This window comes from Dryas octopetala, chromosome 2 (assembly GCF_963921425.1).
Source record: "Dryas octopetala chromosome 2, drDryOcto1.1, whole genome shotgun sequence".
NCBI lineage: Eukaryota > Viridiplantae > Streptophyta > Magnoliopsida > Rosales > Rosaceae > Dryas > Dryas octopetala.
The window spans coordinates 11,184,362-11,197,826 of NC_141367.1; the positions used below are offsets into that span (position 1 = coordinate 11,184,362).

Below are 13,465 nucleotides of genomic sequence, written 5' to 3' on the forward strand. Positions count from 1 at the left end.
TTAAGTGTTCCATATAATTTTCAAATACCAAGCTCTTTCTATACCGAAATTAACTCTCCAACAAAGAATATAATACCAATTGCCTGTTTCACAGTCATTTTCTGCATTGCTAATCTCTGCAAACATTTTGACCAAAACAAAATAACTGCAATTATCTATTTCATGCAATGCAGAATATTTCATTGTAGCACTCTGTTCAACAATAAAGTCCCATACCCAAAGCCTGTTCTGACCTTATATTTATAATCAGTAGTGCTAGATATACCACATTTTTATACCATAATTTCATACCACCTTATGTGGCAACTTACATGGCATTCATACATTGGATACTAAAAAATAAAATAAAAAACCCAAAAAGAAAAAGAAAAACTCTGTCCAATAAAGTAATGACACGTGAGATGGTATAAAAATGTGGTACAAGAATGTGGTAAGTATAGCATTATTCATTTATAATCTTCTCACATGAAGGATTTTAAACTAATTTAATGACGACAACTGCTTTGATGACCTGTTCCTTGAATTATGCCTATCCGGACTAACTGATCCTTCTCATTTCAGAATGGGATTAAGATTTAATGATGATAGCAAATATAATTGAGGCCCACTTTCTGGTCAAGCCCAATGTTGACCATAAATTATCTCAGGGACATGATTTCTTCTCAAATATTGGGTACTCGATTGTAAGGCTCTCAATATTTAGTTCCCGAGATGTGGCTCTCTAACAGCCCTTCTGAGTATACCTGCTCAAACAATATATCTTTCATTTTCTTCAAGTGAGTGTTAGTATCACAAGGTATAAGAATGTCATCAGTCAAACTCTATAATCATATCATGAATATTTGATGACCAAATAATGTTTAGTCTCAAAAATCTCAAAACGAATTTTTAAAGATAAACATATAAGAAATTTCTCGCATACGAGATATCAGTGTACATATATCTCCAATCATCGTTAATAGGGCTCTATGTCTTATGCAAATGACTTATAAATTGTGTCATGCATGTTATTATCTAAGTGTAAATGAACTACCATGTTATTATCTAAGTGTAAATTGTGACATGAATGGATGAATGAATGAATGAGCAGTACTAATTACTACCATGTTATTGTTCAAATTTCAGGGTTTTGTCATCTCAGGCTTTCAGGGTATTGACAAATTTACCTATCCACCCCATTCAGATTACCGAAATTCAGTTCTTGCTGGTCTTCTAGCTGGCATTGACATGGTTAGTTGTATACAAATCAAATATGAATGCTAATAAAAGTGGAAAAACTCTAATTCTGATTTTTAAACTATGCAATTCTAATAAGTTGTGTTAATTTTTCAGGTCTGGTTCCCTTCAATCATACTGAGTTCATTGGCACTGTGACCAACCTTGTCAATAACAAGCGTATCCCCGAGCAGTATAGATGATGCAGTTAGGAGAATTTTGAGAGTCAAGTTCATGATGGGTCTGTTTGAGAACCCATTGGCTTATCAGAGCTTTGCTGACAAGCTTGGAAGCCAGGTTTTGATCTCTTACACTAAACCTTCTAAAATAATTAATGTACCAGATGAATGATGATCAAGTAGTCATGGATGCTTATGTGTTATGTTATATGATTATTAATTGCAGGCTCATAGAGATATGGCAAGGGAAGCAGTGAGGAAGTCACTTGTCCTTTTGAAGAATGGAGAAAATGCAGACACACCTCTACTGCCACTCCGTACAAAGGCCAAGAAGATCCTGGTTGCTGTCAATTTGGGCTGTCAATTTGGGCTATCAATGTGGTGGGTGGACTCTCACTTGGCAAGGACTTAGTGGCAACAACCTCACTGATGGTATATTTATATCTGCTTTTTGTGTTAAGTGTATATTCAACACCAGGAATGTTAAGCCTTGCATTACAATATATAATGCCATAGTCGATCTGCTTAATTAATTTCGACCATAATTCATCTGTGTACAGGAACCACAATCCTAAGTGCCATCAAAGCTGCAGTTGATCCCAGCACAGAAGTTGTCTTCCGTGAAAACCCTGATGCTGATTTTGTGAAGTCAAACAAGTTTGACTATGCCATTGTTTCTGATGGAGAGCACCCCTACGCCGAGACAAATGGGGATAGTTTGAATTTGACAATTGCAGACACTATCACCAATGTCTGTGTCGGAGCCAAATGCTTCCAAGGACTTGGTTCAAGACAGTTTATGGATTCACTGGGTACAAATGGGAATTGCTGATGTTCTTTTTGGTGATTATGGATTCACTGGATTGCTTCCAAGGACTTGGTTCAAGACAGTTTATCAGCTCCCTATGAATGTTGGTGATGCACATTATGATCCCCTCTTCCCATTTGGTTTTGGACTTACAACTCAGCCTGCTAATCAGTCAAGTTAGGCATTGGCTTCAAACAATCAATAATTAGTACTGTTTAGGCATACATTGTCTCTTTTTCTTCTCCTCTTTGATTATTAATTCGATCAAAACCCAACTTTTTTTTTCCCAACCTGCATGACATGTGCACATTGGATTTCCACATTGTTATTCTTTGTAATGCAATATGTCGTGTACTTTAGCAAACGATTTTCATTAAATAGAATAACAAGAGATCACAATCAGAGAGAAAATGTGATAGTAATCAAAAGATAAACATTACACCAAAATACAGGATGACCAGATAATAACATGCACGACACAATTTATAGTTCATTTGCTCTAAGTGTACCTGCCGATCAATCAATCGTGCAAAACCATATTATAATAAATAAGTCATATATGCTGACATACAAATATTCATCAATGAAATGTCATTACTATCAAGGATGGGGCCTTAGAGTCGTAGTGTATGATGCTAAATTCAACACTTGACATACTTTTCTAGTTGGATATCAGCAAGCTGAAATATAAGGATGGTCATTAAGTATTAATCCAAATACAGTGTAATGCTCTTGACTTACCATATTGGATGGCTTTCGGATGGACATGTTTGCAATCCAAAAGTGACTCGTCAACTTAATCTTATCTCATTTTCAACTCATCAACAACTATTTACCACTCAAATAACTCATTTACAACTGTCTACCTACTCTAAAAGCAAGTCATTCTAAACCACATACGTGGCTACAAAATTTGGAGACAAAGTAAATGGCTTATTATAAAAAGGGAGCTACAAGGATCAATGAAAGGCTCCAAATGCACAACTTTTCAAGGCCCTTTTAATTGTATTTCCTTATGCTTATGCAATTTCTTTGTATTTTGGGTTTTGCAAGAACACCTCTTGTAATGCTTTGAATTTATTTTAGTGTTATTTCCCCATTAAACTTTCTTTTAAATTCATGTTGCTATTTTATTTACATTTTGGTTGTTAAAAGTTCTAGTCGATCTAGGCAAGAAAAGAATCTAGATAGGCCTTTCCGGTTCATTTCCTATTGCACAATTGTTTTTTTTAAAAGTTAGATTTCTATTTCATTTCTATTTGGCACAACGAATTTATTTTATTAAAGTTTTCATTCACTCATTTTTAAAGCCGAATAGTGGCACGCCCGCATAAGGTCGGAAACCTCGCCTCACACACGGCGATGCGTGTTTTGACAAGACCCTCAGCCCTCCATCTGGCCGAGCATTTTTGTGTTGAAACAGTTATCTGAGCTGTTAGTGCCCAATTAAAAATTCTATGACTAGGAACATTAAGAACCTTAGTATAGAGAGACATGGGTTTCAAGAGTCTAACTTATTTAGTTCCTTATCATCTCCACTTATATTTCATAAAACTTTGGACCCGTTTGACACTGTTTATTAGAAGCGCTCATAATCAGTAGAGCTTTTATTAGAAGCGCTTCTGCTTATAAGCACATACAAATTTTTATAAAAATTTTAAATGCTTCATGCAAAAGTACTTGGAAGTACTTCTCAAAAAACTATTTAAAAGCGCGTTTATAACTCGGAAACATTTTTATTTATTTCTGTCAAACGCAACCAAAATCGCTTTTACTAATCTGAAAGCGCCAATTCTAAAAGCAATCCCAAACTTTATTATAAATAAATTGGCCCTTTCTATTACCTAAACAGGAGTTCATACATTTGATAATCCCTGAAAATTACATCAAATGATTGGTTTTAGTACATATGCGGATATACCTTTCACTTGAGTTTTTTGGTTGTAGCTAGTATGGTAACAGCCACATCTGTTGTGATATTGTTTCTCTGAAATCTTTATATATACTACTCAATTTACGTTCGGGTTTCTACTTTTCTATTTGTTGAATTTAATTAATTTACCAATAATGTATATATAGTAAAGACAATAGAACACATTGTGCTTTATGATAATGTTATGAATTCTCTTGTTTTCTATAAGTTATGCAATAAATTATTTGCAAGACAAGGTTCTTTATTAATTAGTACACAGCGTCACAATACCAAATGGTGCATCATGTCAAAAATCTTTGAAATTTTTTTATAAAGCTATTTTAAAGCTATTTTAGCACCCCTACTGCAGCATCTGTGATTGCAAATTAATTTAGATTGTACCAAGCCCTATGATGGGCCGACCCATGACCTGCCATAAACAAGTTTAATGGGCCAGCACGCATGGCTGCACTAGACTCAAAAATCAAATTACAAAATTAAAGACCAGCATTACGATTATCCAGAAAGTACAAATATTTACAAGCATGACACTCAAAAGGTTCAAAAGTATGACGAGTTGATAATTATCCAAACTATTTCATGGGATTCATTGTTCTTTCATCCCTTCCTATATGAATAGAAATGAACTCAACATGATTATGAAAAACAACGAGAACCATCCGAGACTCGAAAGCTTTTTCTTATTATCTACAATTCTCTATTTTCATATCAAACTCATTAGCAAGGTAAGAAGCAAAAAGCAGACAATTACGGATCTGGTGACTCAAAGAACAGAGTAGAGTTTAAAATCACAGATATTATTTGGCATCATCATTGCCACCATACTGTGTAGAATTACCATTCCAAAAGGAATTTCTATCGCTGAACTGCCCATCATCGTCATCATGTTTCAATGTGTGAATATTACTTCCCAAAAGAGATGTTGATGGTTTCTTGCTTTTGCCTTCATTTCTACCACTTGCAGAAGTGCTTTCGGTGGCGTTATTTTGAACTGCAGGATTCGGGTCTAATGAAACAGGAAAAATGTCAAGTTATTGAGTAATGCACTAATGCCACAACAATGTTCAAAAAAGAACATTCATTAAATGAAACAAAATTTTATACTAACAGAAGAAAATTATAAACAGATTGATAAATATCTGCAATGTTATTTGTGCACCAATCTAACTTCCTAAACATCACCATCAAATGAAGGAATAGAAAAGTATAATATATAACAATTGATGGAGAGAGAAAAATATTAATTGGTAACCTCTGCAACTTCAATTAAGAAGCTTACACTACTGTTTCATTATCCTCCATTTATATTTTTTCTTCCCACAAGTTAGCTCTAGAAAGAAAGTGCACAACAAAGGCTCATGGTCCATCTCCCCCGTGTATGCAGGTGTGTTTACTGTGTTGACCACACTTCATTTGGGTACAACAAATTTACAATTCATACGGGTTATACATTTACAACGACCCCATTTTACTAGCTAATTAAACTACCTAAACTGAACCCAATATCCCAACCGAATAAGGGAGGAGCCATGTTCAAACCCCATGTAACTTGTTTTTTAATTACACAGGTAATGGAACCTACAATCTACTTTTCACCCATCCCACCAATGCCACTTGAGCTAAGGGTCATATAAAAAATATGTGACCAGTAGATGTTATTCATAATTGGTTCATAGAAATAGAAGACGGACTGATGACCTCGCCCTTAAAAGCTAACACAGATTATTATGCCTGCCTCTACATTCCATTTGCAAATATCGAGTAAAAAGTAGGGCTCTTCCCCAGTGAAAATCAATTCTTTGACCAAACTATACTAGCAATTGTGAGAATTTCTTTTATTTTGCTAGTGGCTCAAATGCACCTAAACTTCAGCATGCTTGAAAGTCATAAGATAAAAAACTTCCTAAGCCCGAATGAGAGACCTAGTAGGAATGTTATAGAGACATTTTGGCATAAGAGTAGGGAGTAGAAACTCACTATATTCCCACATGGGATTTTGAGATTTCTGTCCCGAACTTGATGAGCTAGCACCACCACCAAAATAAGAAAAAGGATTTACGAAAGATAAAGCTGTTTTCACATATGAAAAATATCCCCCATTACTTTCAGTTGAGGAATTAGCAATATTTTGTGAATCTGTTTGTTCTGAGAATGCAGATCCCCCTCTGAGGTAACCAGTTGCTTGCTGATGCGGAACCACTATCAATGCTTGTCTATCAAACAGACCCAACTCTGATAATGATTTACTTAAATCTGCATTAAACCAATAAGAAATTATGAACGGCTTGTTTTGATAATAACACATTACAAGAGAGAGAGAGAGAGAGAAACAAACAGACAGACAGACAGAAACAGAGAGAGAGAGAGAGAGAGAGAGAGAGAGAGAGAGAGCACATATAAATCTCATGTGCGCTGATGTTCATGCATGCAAATGGCATATTAATTCTTATGCAAAAGTAATTCAACGTACTAATTTGAATGTAGATGTTAGCATGTTTCTTAGCGTTACTGTTACCTACCAAACAAGAAAACATCACAGATGCACTTGCATTGCAATTGCAAGTGCATGGACAACAGATGTGCACACAACGAAAACACACAGTCTACCAGGCCAGTACAAAATTGAAGGATAGTGCAAAAGAAGGCAGTAATATATACTAGAAAAACATTTCCAGGATTTTGACCAAAGGGAATGTCCACAGGTTACAAGTCAACGTACATTCAAACTTTCAAACAAATAATGCAATAGCTATCTTAGTGAAAAAGAAAGGTAGGTAATAACTATCTAGCATTTCTTACCTTGATCACTGAATACCTTGCGAGGATAGGGGATGGCTAGATCATAAGAGCCAAAACCACTTCCCTGGTTTTTATCAACATAGTCTTTGACCATTCTCAAAGTGCTCGTCAGAGGAAACTTCTCTCGTAGGCTCATACCAATAGGTGTTCGGATATTTAAGTGAACATCACTTGATTTATTGACCCCTATACAATTCTCAAATGCATCAACCTTCTTATCATCTTCATCTTCACCTTTTCCAACTTGCACAACTTCATTTTCTTCAATACTAAATGCTTGTGAATCTCCTCCAGAGACACCTGAATGATTAGCAGTGATCTTTTCTGGGCCTGTATAACCACCTTCTTCACTGGAAGAAATATGACTGCCTCCAGATTTGTTCTGGTCTCCCACAGAAAGACCCTGCAATCCTTTAGCAGCTTCGGGGGAACGGCTGGCCTGTTCCCCGACACACTCTAACTCATTAGCATCAAGTGATTTTGAAGAGGTCTTGACTCCTAAATCATTTTTTTTATCCTATTTATGTCAAAGCAAAACAGAACCATCACATCATGGAAGATGAAGTTTATAAATACTAAAAAACGTAACAAGGCAGTCTATGCAGGTATATATACCTCAACTGTGCAATCACAAGTTTTGTCTTCCTTCATCATGTCAGAGGCAACCCCTATAGAAACTGTTGATTGACCATTTTGATCTGTTAAAGGTGATGAAACAACTGTAGTTGAGGAACTTCCTTGGTCAGATAGAACAGCTATACTTGAGGAACTTTCTTCATCAGCTGAGACAGTTTTAGGAACCCCAGAAGTAGATGGTTCAGATTTCTTTGAAGCAAGAGCTGCACTCAAGACAGTTCAGTTGTTTCCTACAGTTCATCATGAGATAATACTAGTTATTATTTCTTTTGAATATAAACTGAGAAAATTGCAAGGTCTTGTACACTCTAATATGTAGGCGAGGGAGGTCTAGAGAATATAGCCAAAATAAAGAGTACCAGCAGATTATTTGCTCAAATCACATGGACAGACTCTCTAATGTTTCCAAGATTTGCATACATCAAAATGTGATTCCAAAAGGGAGGTAATGTTGATGTTGCAAATGCTTAAATGATAAACGCAACTACAAGTTGTGAGTCTGTAAGAGGCAAAGATAAGTAGAATTGGGAACAGTATAATACAATGACTCCAATTTCATTTTTGAAGATGGTTAAAGGGAGCAACCACAGTATTTATTAACAAGAAAAATCAAAATTTCAAAACCTCATTTAACATAAATTGTAAAAAAGGGATCAAAAACATTTGCACAACACGGTCAGAGAAAGGTCAAAACAAACATCATCTCATCAAGCATCAATGTGTTTTCAAAGCAGAGTTGACACTAAACTATGATGACCGATAGCCCAGCAATGGGAAAACAGAAAAAGTATACCTGGATATGAAGACCCAACCACAACTTCTCTAAACTGGATGCCAGAACCTCAGCACTGACAAAGCCCTCTATAAATTTGCAAAGGGACAAAATTATTAGGACATGCTTATGTATTGGTCTATATACTTTACTTAAAACAAAGATTCACACAAACCATACCATTTTGCCAAAGTTGTACACCATTGTATCCAATAGCTGTTATACAAGGTACAGATTTCTGTGGGTCTGCAACAGGTTGATGTAAGGATAGACTCTTTGACTTTCAAATAATGTGAAACAGCCTAAAATAATCTATGCAACATGTAATTTAGAAAATGCAATTGTGCTAATTGGTATATGCAGCATATAAAACAGCTTCACCAGTTATTAAGACTATCACCAAAGAATAAGGAAGAAAAATAGTCAACAAAGAACCGCAGAATTTAAAACCACATACTTCAAAATTACAACGTACAAAAGCTGTGACTTCATTTTGGAATTAATTGTGAAGCCTTATCGCTTCATGGCTTTTCACTCATTCCTGCTTTCTGCAGGAACACTAATGTCTTGGGCTTGGGAAATGAGATAGACAATCAACATACTGACAATGATGGATAGTTTTAGCCATTATTCAAAATATGGATGATAAATGACTGATAGTTCAAAAAGAAAAAAGAAAAGAACAGAATACAAAAAAAGAAGAAAAGATGACTTGTGAAATATGCATGTTCCTCTTAGGAAGAAAAAAACAAATTACAAAGTTTGATGCCTAGTTTTTAATATAAAACTTCCCACACTCGAATGTCAGGATCCCCACCTCTTGAAAGATAGAAGCACGTGATACATTAGTACTTCTTATAAAATTCCCCATAGAAGTGTACAAAGTTAAAAACTGTATGGTTGGATTTACTAGGCAACTATATGGGTGTTACCCTCAGACAAGGGCAGAATGCAAATAATAAAAATAAATAAATGAAAAATAATTGAAAGAGGGGCCAAATTAGATCAGTAAACATATATGTGAAGGTTTCCTTATCTTATAAATGTTTGATATTTTATTAAATAAGATAATATGTTTAGAGTAAATGTTTTAATGTCACAATAGGTATGATATAACTGATTCAATATGCAAAATGGGCTTTTACGTCAATTTTACAATTTGAGCACAACAAGAAATTAAAGCCAAGATGCAATAAACTTTATATATAGTCCTCAGCATGGTTGGTGCTGTTTTGGGGCAGTGGGAGGGCAGCAGGTTGACTTTGGGTTGTGGGGGGCTAAATAGAGATTTACATTAGAATGGAGAATACTTTTTCTTTTTGGGTAGCGGTCCTGTGAAGCCATGATCCCCCTTGGTTACTGTTTGTGCCCAAGGCTTGGGAGTAAGTAAAGATGCACACAATTGAAACAGAAGTTACCTGATCATCCTAAAAAGAGAAAACAGCTGGAACCTAATGAAGTTACCACAATAATTCTTTTAAGATTTTGATGTGATAATTAAGACAACATAATCTTCTAAGGATGCATTCTCATGAAGTTGAAGTCAGATTATTATGTAGCATTCTCTCAGGAGGCTAACTTCCAAACCAATTTATGTATAGATTGTCTTTTTTATACAAGGATACATATTGCAGAAAAATTTGCAGCATCAGTGCATTCTTCAGGGATGTGTAATAAAATGCAGTACTTTGATACCGAGTCCGCCACCTGAATGCAAAACACGAACATAAGAATAAGAGCCAGAAGAAATATAAACTTTAAATAAATTTATAATTAAAGATAAAACGAAGAAAAGGAACAAAACTTACCTTTGGATCAGTCCATGTGGAATTTTCCAAATGACTAGATTCCACATCTTTACCTGAAATTCCACGATAGCCAAAAAACAAATAAATAAATAAATAAATAAGCACATGTAATAAAGGTTACAACAAAAACTATTATAACACATCTTGATATCATGTATGTACCAAAACAATCTTGACATAATATGAAATTACTAATTAAAAAAAGGAAAAGAAAATAATGTGTGGCAGTAAAGTGTATTAATGTATGAAACTGTAATGCGCAAAGATCACAGAAGATTCTTTACAAAGTTATGAAATACAGCATAAGAAGAATTATCCATACTACATATAAAAGTGAGAATGTGAGAAGGCATTCGCTGGACAGAAAGATCTGTATTGCAGTGATGTCATTTTAAGGAATAAATTAATTCTTTACTTATTAAACTACCTTGTTTTAAGAAATAAGTTAATACAGCTACTTATTATAAGACTATCATTTTGAGAAATTTTCCGTCTTCTTTTTTATTTCTTTCAACACTTCACCCTCCCCTTCATACTTTTTTTTTATAGGAAACAGAACAAATTTATTAAAATTAAGTAGAAATGGTATAAATACAGCGAACTGGTGGTCCACCTAGAGAAGACTCAAACTATACAAGAATAGCAAAATACATAAACCCTTGAACAAATTGACAACCAAAAAAGGCAACACAACTATGCCAACATAACACAAGAACCTAAGAAACTGCTGCTTCCCAGTCCAATTCAACAAGAAGAAAGGGAAACTTCAGAATTATTAGTTAAGAAGAATATATATCTGATGCGTTTTTTTTTTTTTTTCACTAACATCATTTCATACTTAAAGCTTACTTCTGATTTGAATTACTCTTATTTTTAGTTAAGAAGAATATATCTTTAATGATCATCTAAAAGACTCAAAATTTTGTCTTCATTTTATATCATTATATGTTTAAAAAAATTAGGAAAACTCTATCAATTTCTTTAATTAAATACTTTCTATTAATAAAGTTTACTACATAAACAAAATCAAATACTTCACCTAGATGGATTAAAAACAAATCACTTTCTTAATAAAACCCAATATTTAAGACCTTTCTACAATTAATAGCAACTGTATTATATCTTTTATAAGAAGCATAATTTTATTAAAATTTTCAACAAGTACAAACAGATATTACAGAGGACAAGATGTCCACTGAAAGCTGGATCTAAAAACTAGCTAACCTTTAGGTATTAAAATCATGATACAATAACAAAGTCTATCTCCTAAACAACAATAGTCCTCCAATCAGCCAACATACGCAAAAATGTTACCTTCTAAAAACTCCTAGGAAACCCAAGCCAGTAAGGATGACCAAAATCAAATTTTATCCCACAAAACCTCCACCCCTTCTTGCTATCAAAAAATCCTTCAATTGATTTCAACCAAACTGCCCAAAACATAGCCATCACACCACACCTCTTTGAAAATTAACTCTTCTTCCCTCCCCCCCAAATCCTTGCACATCTCACAAAATAATGCATTATGGAGTGCTGGAATAACTCAGCTTCAAGTCAGCTTCCCTAAACAAACTATAATTTCAATGCAATTAGACACTGAAAAAACAAGTGATCAGTGCTTTCAGCCTCTCCTTTACACATGATACACCATTATGGAAGAAGACAAAACATTAGGTCTTCTCCTCTGATCCATATCACAAGGTTTACTGTTGAACCTTCCATGAGAGAAAATTCAAGCTAGAACTTGTACCTTGAGTGGTACTTTAGCCATCCAAATAAAAGAAGAGGGATGGAAGAATGAAATTGATGGAATCTCATAATACTTCCTTGCATAGGCTTTACAAGAGAATACCCCTGACAACTCCAACTTCCAACTCCTCCTATCCAGTCTAGATGAAAATAAAGTGACAATCTATAACAAAGAAAGTAGTGAAGAAAACTCCCTAATTTTATAATCATTTAAATTTCTTCAGTGGAAATCAGAATCCCAAGATTCCCAACTAAAGGAAACATTAAGATAGGTCAAAATTCTATGTAGACAAGGAAAAAATGTACTTCCCACAATTCTTCTAAAATCCTGTCTTTTCCCATTTCCCACTAGACAATGACAACATGTAGAAAAGAATTAATGCCTTGAGAAATATCTTTTGGTTGGATCTTGGAATCCCAACCATTTAAACGTAATCCATATTTACTTCTGATGACAGCATACCATAAAGAATCTCTCTCCAAAGGGAATCTCCAGAACCAATTTCCAAGTAGAGCGTCATTTCTTTTCAACAAACTACCCAACCCTAATCCAACATTTTTCTTAGTTTTGAACACTATATCCTATCTAACCAAAGGCTCTTGTTTTCCCTCAACACATTCCAACAAAAGATCCTCACCAATTTCTCTAATCATTCTTCCACTTTACTTAGGATTCTAAAAAAAAATGGAAGGTCATAAGTTGGAAAACTACTGAAGACAGATTGAATCAAAGTAACCATACCTCCCTTCAATAGAAAAGCTTTCTTCCAACCTTCGAATCTCTTCTCCCTTTTCTCCACAACTGAATCCCAAAACCTGGTTACCGTTGGATTGCCTCCAAGCGAGAATCCAAAATATTCCAATGGTCATTTCCCCCTCCCCAACCCAAAGGTGATGTTTGTAACCTCATGGGTAGAACTTATCCATGCAAAACCAACTTTCAAGGAAAGGGTTCCCACATGCTTATTGACTGCATATTCCAAAAGTACCCAGGACTTATGGAACTATGCTAACACTCCCCCACTAGAGTCACTTGACACTTCCCCTCTATGCAGGGCTAGAGATACAAACCTGGCCCATCCTTGTAGTACACATGCTCTGATACCATGCTAAACCCTAGGTAGAACTTATCCTTGCAAAACTGGCTTACAAGGAACGGGAGATCATGTGCTTATATACAACATATTCCAAAGGTACCCAATCATTAACCTGAAATATAGACGACAAAGAGTTTCCTCTGCTTCTTTGCTTCGGTGATTGCTTCAGGTATGGAACCCTTGTATATAAGATAGGTGAGAGACTAATCCATCTGTTCAGAAAATTTCCAAAATTTTAATAAGACCTGTAGATTCCAAAACAGAAACACAATCAATAGTGAAAAAAAAAAATAAAAAAAAAGGACAAACATAGATCTTCAATATGTAAAGCCACATATCTAGAATCACTATCAACTCATATGAGCAAATAAACTATAGGGGTACCTGAGCTATTGTCCGAAGAATAACAGGGCCAAAAACTATTTAATTGAATTTAAAAATATGCATATCATCATTGAATTACATACTC

At 34.8% G+C, this 13,465-nt stretch overlaps 1 pseudogene across 1 annotated transcript; it reads right to left on the minus strand.

Annotated features, from left to right (window-relative positions):
• Nucleotides 1–4,603: 4,603 nt before the first annotated feature.
• LOC147293065 (plant UBX domain-containing protein 11-like) lies at nucleotides 4,604–13,208 on the minus strand (annotated as a pseudogene). Its single transcript, XR_015120444.1, has 9 exons — nucleotides 13,109–13,208; nucleotides 10,151–10,203; nucleotides 9,968–10,049; nucleotides 8,523–8,588; nucleotides 8,364–8,431; nucleotides 7,550–7,800; nucleotides 6,935–7,451; nucleotides 6,113–6,388; nucleotides 4,604–5,141 (listed from the first exon to the last, which is right to left on the minus strand). The product of XR_015120444.1 is annotated as a plant UBX domain-containing protein 11-like (transcript).
• Nucleotides 13,209–13,465: the final 257 nt, after the last annotated feature.